This window comes from Brachypodium distachyon, chromosome 1, assembly GCF_000005505.3.
Source record: "Brachypodium distachyon strain Bd21 chromosome 1, Brachypodium_distachyon_v3.0, whole genome shotgun sequence".
In the NCBI taxonomy this organism is placed as follows: domain Eukaryota; kingdom Viridiplantae; phylum Streptophyta; class Magnoliopsida; order Poales; family Poaceae; genus Brachypodium; species Brachypodium distachyon.
In genome coordinates, this window is record NC_016131.3 from 44,076,972 (window position 1) to 44,085,867 (window position 8,896).

The 8,896-nt window shown below is 45.8% G+C and overlaps 1 long non-coding RNA gene across 1 annotated transcript; it reads right to left on the reverse strand.

The window, feature by feature from the left end:
• Positions 1–7,892: 7,892 nt before the first annotated feature.
• Positions 7,893–8,896, reverse strand: LOC112269880. The gene is made up of 2 exons (XR_002962109.1): positions 8,183–8,896; positions 7,893–8,116 (listed from the first exon to the last, which is right to left on the reverse strand). It is a non-coding gene; the product is annotated as an uncharacterized LOC112269880 (long non-coding RNA).

Genomic DNA, 8,896 nt, shown 5'->3' on the forward strand with positions numbered 1-8,896 from the left:
GACGGGGCAGAGGAGGAGGAGTGAGCGAGCAGGGTACGGAGTGATTCAACGGTTGTTTAAGGCGATCAGGCTCTTTATTGGTGTTTTTTCGGCGTGGTTTAAATGGGACTAATAACTTTGGCCAAAGGGCTGGTGACAGCAGGAAGTAGCAAGAGTACAAAGTCTAAGTAGTATTTTCACGGTGCATAGTAATTTATACGTGGTGTCATTTATTAGATTGTAAACTTATCATCTTGTTTTGATTTAGGTTGTTATGGTAACATATCTAGTTACCACCTCACAATTTTTCTTTATTTATTACCATGCGACACAAAATTGCCTAGTTGGCAGTTATGTTACTATCCAAATTAATCTCACTGTGAGTAGCCCCAATACTATACCTAAGAGGTAAATACACCCGCGGTCCTACTTTTATTGTCGTGGTGTCAGTTTAGTCCTAAAACTATGAAACTGAATATTTTAGTCCTAATTTTATGATAAGTGGTGACGCGAGGTCCTAAGTTCGTTCGGGCGCGTCTGACTCGCTTACGTGGCACGTTGACCTCGTACACGTCGGCTCACGGGTGTTTGGCAGGAGTTTTTCCACCGTGGCGGTTGGGATTTTTTTGCAGAAACCCCCCTAACAGAGGAGGCATCCATTTTATTTCTCCCCGCTCCGTTCCTCTCCCTTCTCTCCTTCGTACACGACGGCGATTCTAAGGCAACGTAATGGCAACTCAGTGGCAACCGGCGGAGGGATAGGTGACGAGTCGGCGAGGACACGCGGTCAGGATAGCCCCTGCACGGAGGAAACAGAGAGAGAGGAAAATGGCCAGGTTTTTATATATATTTTTTAATTTCCCAACCGTCGTGGCGGCAAAACTCGCGCAAAACGTCCCTGAACCGTCGTGTATGCGGTTAACATGCCACGACCGAGCAAGCTTAGGACCTCGTGTGCACCACTTATCATAAAATTAGGATTAAAGTGTTCAGTTTCATAATTTTAGGACTAAACTGACACCGCGACAATAAAAGTAGGACCGCGGATGTATTTATCCAATCATTAGGCTTCTCCCAATGGATATATTTTGACGCAATATCTTAGGCATTTTACTGACATCTCATACTCATTAACGAACAAAGAGAATAAAGTTGTCTCTTACTGGAGATATCACACTTGCAAGTAGACATAGTCAAAAACATTAACTCCAATCGTACGCAAGCATACCTCTAAATTAATTATCGCCAATACAGAAATTTGCCACATGTGCTTCGACTGCCCCTGGACGCATGCTATCTGGGACCGGATTGGCCACTGCTAAAACTTGCCGACCCTTAGGCTTCGACCTTGGTCTCCGACGGGATTCCTATTCGACTGGTTCTGCGACATGACGAAAGGGACGCGGCGCGGAGCAGCTTGTGCAAAATCCATCGCCCTCATTGTCATATGGACGATTTGGCTGGAGCAGAATTGGCGCATCTTCAAGGAGGTTGATCTTCCTATGGAAAAATTCCTCCAGCGCGTGATTGAATCCGTTTCTGTCTGGAACATGTTCCGTGGTGTTTGTCTGATGCAGTGAGAGTAGGCATGTTTGGTTTTTTTCCTTTCTCTTTTTACTTCTAATTTTTGGCTCATCGAGCTATTGTATCTCTTTACCCTGTTTTTTTCCGTCCATTAATGAAAGGCACTCCCACCTGCCCATTTCTAAATAAAAAACAGTAGAAAAGAGAAATAATAAAAACCATGATAATTCCGAGCACACAAGATAAAACGTTTATATCCATTTTAGGGATTCCATAATTTTACAGGCATACAGATATTTTAGTACTAGATACATTGCTGTGGTAGTTCATTATGTTTCTTTAGCCTGGCGACGTGAAAGATCCAGAAAAAGACCGGCCTAGCGAACACCGTGCGTGAAATCGTGCATTAGCGTCACTGTTCTTGTTTTCTCATTTAGCTCCACCATACATGCCCGTACTCAGCGATACGAGTCGACGTGTGCATATTGGATCGGAGCGAGCCCGTGGCTGGACCTGGAGTCACTCATTCTCGCCGTCATACGTATCGGTCCTTTCTTTCCTCGCGAAGGGCGTTGCATCCGGATAACTTATGCTGGCTCGTTCACCGATACGGACGCATCGGCCCCGCGACGGGCACGGCACGGCACCCTCGAAATATAGCCGTTGCCCTTGTTTGTTGGGGTCCCACGGGCCACGGCGCAATCCCCGGAGACCGACGTTGGGTCGAGAACACGAGCCGACGCGCGGGGAGGAAGCAACCGGCTGCGGAACCCGGCAGAAGAAGCCGCCGCAGAACTAGACACGTCGGGGGATGTATGCATGCCCTCCGGACCGGTGACGACGCCGCGCGGACGGCGCATCATGGGTCGCCTGGTCGGCGTCGTCCGCATCGCTCACGGCCGAAACCGCGCAGGCGCGACACGGTAAACACCGTCTGGGTCCCTCCTGACCCGTCGCGATCTTTGACACGTCTACAGCCAAAAACAGCTGGGTTCCATGCACCGAGTTCGTTTCATAATTCAGCTGCCCCGTACAGGCGATTGATTGTTGGCTGGCGACTGGCGTATGACGCGTGCCCGGCACCTCCAAACCATGAGTTCCATCATTTTACCAGCGCTGGAGTACGAGCTACAGAGCCGCAATCATATGCCCCAGCTCCTTCGTTCCCCATTTTGGAGTACCACTGGCAGTCTAGTTGCCATAGACTGAGTTTCTGGCAGTATAAGATCGCAATCATCGCATGGGCAGAGAGCGCCTAGTTTATTGCCCATGACCCGATTTGTGCGCCGCGAACGCATCAACCGTCCCGGGATCACCGCATCGCGGCCGGGTGCCGTGCCGTGCCCATCGCGGCGCCTTCGTACGTGTTCTCGTAGATCCGTGGAACGTCGCCCGGCCCACGGCTCGATCCGGCCACGTGCTGCTTATAGTAGGATCGCAAACATCCCATGCCTTCTGTGCCGTGTGATGTGTTGACCTTTATGCGTGCTTTGTGCCGTGTCATCGAAGCGTACTGGCATGCCTGCCCCGCCGAGGCGTATACCAAGTGCAGATGCACGTGACGCCGTGTGGGGACTGGGGAGAATGCATCACCCACAGATGGACAACGACACGGTCCTCTGCTGTATTTGCAGACCAGATCATGATAGGGTATAGTCGGGTGAGTGGAGAAGTTCTCGCAAAAAAGAAAAGGGTGTGTGGAGAAGTTCACGTTCTTCGCCAGTGATGCATCTCCGGAGTACTTTTGGTCTTTGGATCGGATCAGGTGAGCACACGAGGTCACGATTATGACCCTTAATAAGTGTTTGGGTAAATCGAACATCGGTGAGTTAATTAGTACGGATAGGGTTAATCCTCGGCAGTAAATTCTACAGCATGTTGCTGACCACGACCGAGAATACTCCGCACTTTGATTAACGGTCAGCGGCAGGCTGCGACCTTGCAGGGCATCGGAGCAAATATCCAAGCGAGTCTCCGAGATTTGCACGGCTGCAGGTGGGATTTATTAAGCAAAGCACCACCAGATACTATATTGAGGGGAGAAAAGGAGCAAGTCACGTGACAGCTTTCGAGCAGCCGCGGCAATAGGTGGCGTGCGTGCAGAACCGGCCGGGCTGACCGGAGAGGCCAAAAGATCGCCATGATTGGGTATTCTAGAAAAACAGATCGCCATGATCATGGAGCTTATTCTTTGCTTGCGTCGCGATTTTTTATTTTTTATTTTATTTTTTGGGAATGTATGAGCTGCGGCGAAGCATGGGAGGACCCGAGGGGGGATTTGTTTCGCGGGACGTAAGTTCCAATCAATGCGCGTCCAGAAAAGGCCCATCTACGCTTCCTAGACCTGGGCATACCCTGGACCAGGCCGGGTCTCGCCATCTCGGGCTGGGCTTCATCACACATTTTGGGATTACCTAGCACCCAATGAGGCAATAACCCAAAGACCAGAACAGGGCCAGAATACTGGATCTTTCTCATAGACCTTCATGTAGCGGGCAGTGAACCTGGTGGACTTGTTTCAGCCTGTTCCAATTTCAAAACTGATGGGCTTTAGGCTCGCGGTGGATGCTTCAAATGAAAATTTTGCTTCATGTCATGACAAACCCCATCCAGAGCTATGCCAGTAAACTGTAAACACATCTCAACCCCTCCTCAAAACAAAAAAAAAGCACATATTTATAAGAAAAAACACGTCTCGACTAAGACTTCGAGCTTTTAAATCTTCATACTGGGTTTGTCTGCTTGTAATTGCTATTTTTAATCGCAGTTGCATTTCTTATCCTCTATAATTAAGATGCAACCATCGTCTCATTTTGCGGGGTTTTCAAAAGTTTTTTTTTCCGGGAATCATTTTCCTTTCAAAAGTCCAGGCAACAGAGAATTAGCAAAATGTTTTTTGTGATCTCTGGATGATTATAATAGGGGCCATATCCTGTGAATCCACCATCTTGGAGTATCCATGTATCCATCCATCCGCTGCCTCTCGATCTGAATCCTGCGTCTACAGCGCCTTGGTGGCAATTTTCTGAAAAAACACCCGCCTCATCCAAGTTAGGCTTCTCCAAATTTTTGAAATCCCCCCAGCAAAAGGCATCTTCCCCAACTCCCAGCCTCCCTCTGTTACGGCCAAACTTTCTCGTCTGATACGCTGAGATCAATCTGCAACATGGCGGCAACTAGGGTTAGGGACAGCGAATTTGCTTCAACAACGCCTGAGGCAACCTGCTTGCCCTCGTCCCCTCCAAGACCACGATGCGGCGATCCTGAGATTCATGGCCTTTGCCATAGTCCATATCTCCAAAGCCCTACTGCTATAGATCGTGGCTTCATGACTAGGAGGACGCACACAGTTTCAGGTAAAACACAACAGGAAGAAAATCGATGTTAATTAGTATACATTGTGTATATGTGGGTGCTTCTAGTACTTTTTTCTTTCGTTGTTGAACTGCCTGTGCATATATTCTGTAGATATACATGTGGGCGCTTCAAGTCTAATTGCCTTTATCATGTAACTGCATGTGCAGCTGGGGAGTCACTCAATTGCTTGCAATTTGAGACAAAAGAGGGAGAGTTTTCTACACCCATAAAGCAATCAAACATTCCTCTGTTCATAAGTTCTATAATCTTTCACTAACCATGGTGCTATTCAGTTTAGTGAGCTATGCATAATAGTGCTTCTATGATCAATTCTTTATATTTCAGTGTTCATCTTTTACACCCAAATGTGATGAGAAATTGAAGCCTAAAGTTGGGATGACATTCAAAGGACTCGAGGCTGTGGAGTTCTACAAGTCTTATGCACATCATGTGGGTTTTGGAGTTCGTATTGGACAGCAAAAAAAGTTGAAGAATGAGGTGGTACGTACTAAGCGCTTCGTGTGCAGTAGGGAAGGATTTCAGTCTGAAAAGGGCAAAGATATTGAAGAACCCTCAATGAAAAGGCGTAAAAATACAACCACGAGATGTGGTTGCGATGCTCATATCTTTGTTAAGTTGTGTGCTGATAACACGTACAAGATAAATTCATGGGTTGAGCGCCACAATCATGGTCTTGTATAACCTGATAAGCGTCACTTGATTAGATCAAATCGTCGAGTTAGCGAGAGGGCAAAGAACACATTGTATACATGCCACAAAGCAAGCATAGGCACATGCCAGGCATTTAGGCTCCTCCAAGTCAGTGGGGGTGGGTTTGAAAATGTTGGATGTACGAAGAGGGACTTGCAAAATTACTATCGTGACCTTAGGTATAAAATCAGGAACGCAGATGCTCAAATGTTTGTGGCACAACTAGCCAGGAAGCAAGAAGTCAATTCAGGTTTTTTCTATGATTTTGTTGTGAACGATGAGGGAAAGTTAGAGTATGTGTTCTGGGCAGATGCCACGAGTAGGAAGAACTACAATCACTTTGGTGGCAATGGTGTGGTATCCTTTGATTCAACATACACCACTAATCAGTATGACATGATCTTTGCACCATTTACAGGAGTCAATCATCACTTGCAAAGCGTGTCTTTTGGTGCTGCATTCTTACTAAATGAGAAGACTCAGTCATACATTTGGTTGTTTAAGACCTTCCTTAGAGCAATGGGAGGGATAGCACCTAGGCTCATCATAACCGATGAGGCCGGTAGCATCAAGAATGCAATTGATGAAGTTCTTTCAACCACCGTACACAGATTATGCATGTGGCACATAATGGATAAGGTTCCTGAGAAGATCGGACCATTGATAAGAGAAGAATCTGAATTTTGGAAGAGGATGAACTCATGCGTTTGGGGTTCAGAAACTGCAGCTGAGTTCGAGTCGCAATGGAATTCTATTATATTAGACTTCGGCTTGGAGGAGAACGAGTGCTTGACTAAAAGGTTTAGCATACGAGAGTTATGGATACCGGCCTATTTTATGGATATATCACTAGCAGGCATTCTCCGAACCAATTCTCCGAACCACTTCAAGGTCGGAAAGTGCAAATTCCTTTTTTAACCGTTTCATCCATCGCAAGCTTGCTTTTGTTGAGTTTTGGCTTAGGTTTGACACAGCTTTAGAATGCCAATGTCAAGAGGAGTTAATTGCGGACAACTCGAGCATTCATAGAATCCCAAAATTGTTGAACCCGTGGACAATGGAGAAGCAAGGAAGAGAAGTTTTCACATATGAGGTGTTTGCGAAATTCCAGGAACAGATTGTTGCTGCAAGAGATCATTGTTGCATCCAAGGCTTTGCACAAGATGAAGCAATAAAAATTGTGACCTTCAGAAGTAAACCTCATAAAATTAGGGAGGTCCGTATTGACAAGACAACCATGATAGCTAACTGTTCTTGTAAGTTATTTGAGTCACATGGAATCCCATGCCGCCATATTATACAAGTGTTGAGGGTTGAAAATCAAGATGAACTTCCTGCCCACTACATTATGAAACGATGGGAGAAAAGATGCAAAAGGTATTAAAGAATTTATACCAAAATTAGTATTTCATTTTATTAAATCAGTTGCCTGACATCATGTGTTGTTATTTTCAGGGAGAGTGTTTTTGATGAACAAGGAAATTTACTTGATGAGAAAGCCACCAACTCCTTGGATGCGACTATGAGGAAGAAGATTTCTGCCATACGTAACAAGTTCGAAGATCTACTTCAAAAGGCCAAGCACTCAGATGAGAGCATGCAATTTTTTACAACCAGAGTATTGAACATTGAGGCGCCCTTGGACCAAATGGTTCCTACAGAAGCTGCGAAACGCACTAGGCGAGAGGAATATGAGGCTTTTATTGGTTGTAACATTCCTACTGAAGTGGATATACACCAACCAACTAATGTTCTTACGGTGGGCAGATGCAAAAGAATAAAGAGAGGAAAGGAAACACAAGCCGATGATCAGAAAAAGAAGAAGAAAGAAGTGAAGGAAAAGGTTGCACGTATGTGCAAGACGTGCAACCAAACAGTGTTTCATGATAGTCGCAATTGTCCAAGCAAGAAAGCTCAAGGAAAATGAATTTCGGTTTGCTGCAAGAGAAGCAATAGAATAGTATTCCGTCATGGCGTTCGGTTGCCAAGAACTCGTGACTTTATTTATACATCTTATGAGTTATTATACCAATTTAATTTTTAGGGACCATACCAGTTCTTTAATGTACTGAATTCTTCTAATGGATGAGAACTTGTGTTTCTTTGAAATTGGTTCCATGTTATTTTCTGTTATTTGCTTCCAGTGGAATGGAGTTTACAACCCGGTACCATAGCATGACCTTATTCTAATCGCTAATATATTGAAAGTACCAATTGGCACTTGGGAGAGAGAAAATTATGCCAAGGAGCAGCAGCTAGCACACGGGTGAAAATTATACAGTTGTTTGTATCAGGTGCAAAGCATTAGCAACAAAACATAATTACTTCTAAAAAAATCAGCAGCTTTTCATTGATTGGGCCTCTCTGTTACATTAGGAGCTCAGATTAACTCTAGAGCTTCATACAGCAAAACACACTAGCAAACTGATCTAGCTCATTAAAACATTGATTAACCAAGACAACAGAAATACAATCAAAGCTAGCTGAAGTTGACTTGGTGTCTTCGATAATTGATCCTGCAAGAGATCTATCGATGCATGAAGACCTGAAGTTCTGCACGAAGTTCAGACAATTTGATCTATGACCACTTTCCTGTGTATCGCATGACAACCTGAAGTTCTGCACAAAGTAACAAAGTGCACACCAAACAAACTGCATGATAAACTGAACACCTCAGATCTCAGATAACACAAGCACATCTGCCTCTTGCATTCACCACAAAGAAAGCCCAACAATTGTTTCTTTCGGATATTTTTCTCCATTCACAAAACAACTTGACGTTCAGTACATTCTCCTCCTTGACAGCAGAATGAGGGAGGTCACCTCGCCGCGGGGATGTGGTGGCCACCAAACACGGACCTTAGTCACAGGCTAGTGGTTGCCATCACATCTTCGTCTGGTGGCCGCCTACACTTGTCTCCGCCGCAGGCTGCCATTGCTGGGATGCCGTGGCCGCTAGGGTTCTCCGTCGCTCGAACATGGGTACGCTGGTCGTCACATGTGGGGATCTTCGGGGTTGCCGCAATCGTGGGGATGCTCGCGGGAGGAGCAGTCATGGTGGAGGGATTGGGGATTGACTAATCGACGAGTGAATGATTTGGGGAATTTGGGGAGTCAGAACTCACGAGGTCTGAGAATTGGGAAAGATGCCTTTTGCTGGGTTTTTTTTTTAAAATTTGGAGAAGCCTAACTTGGACGCGGCGGGTGTTTTTTCAGAAAATTGCCACCGAGGTGTTGCAGACGCAGGATTCAGATGAAGAGGCAGGGGATGGATGGATACACGGATGCACCGGGACGGTGGATTCACAGGATATGGCCCCATTAT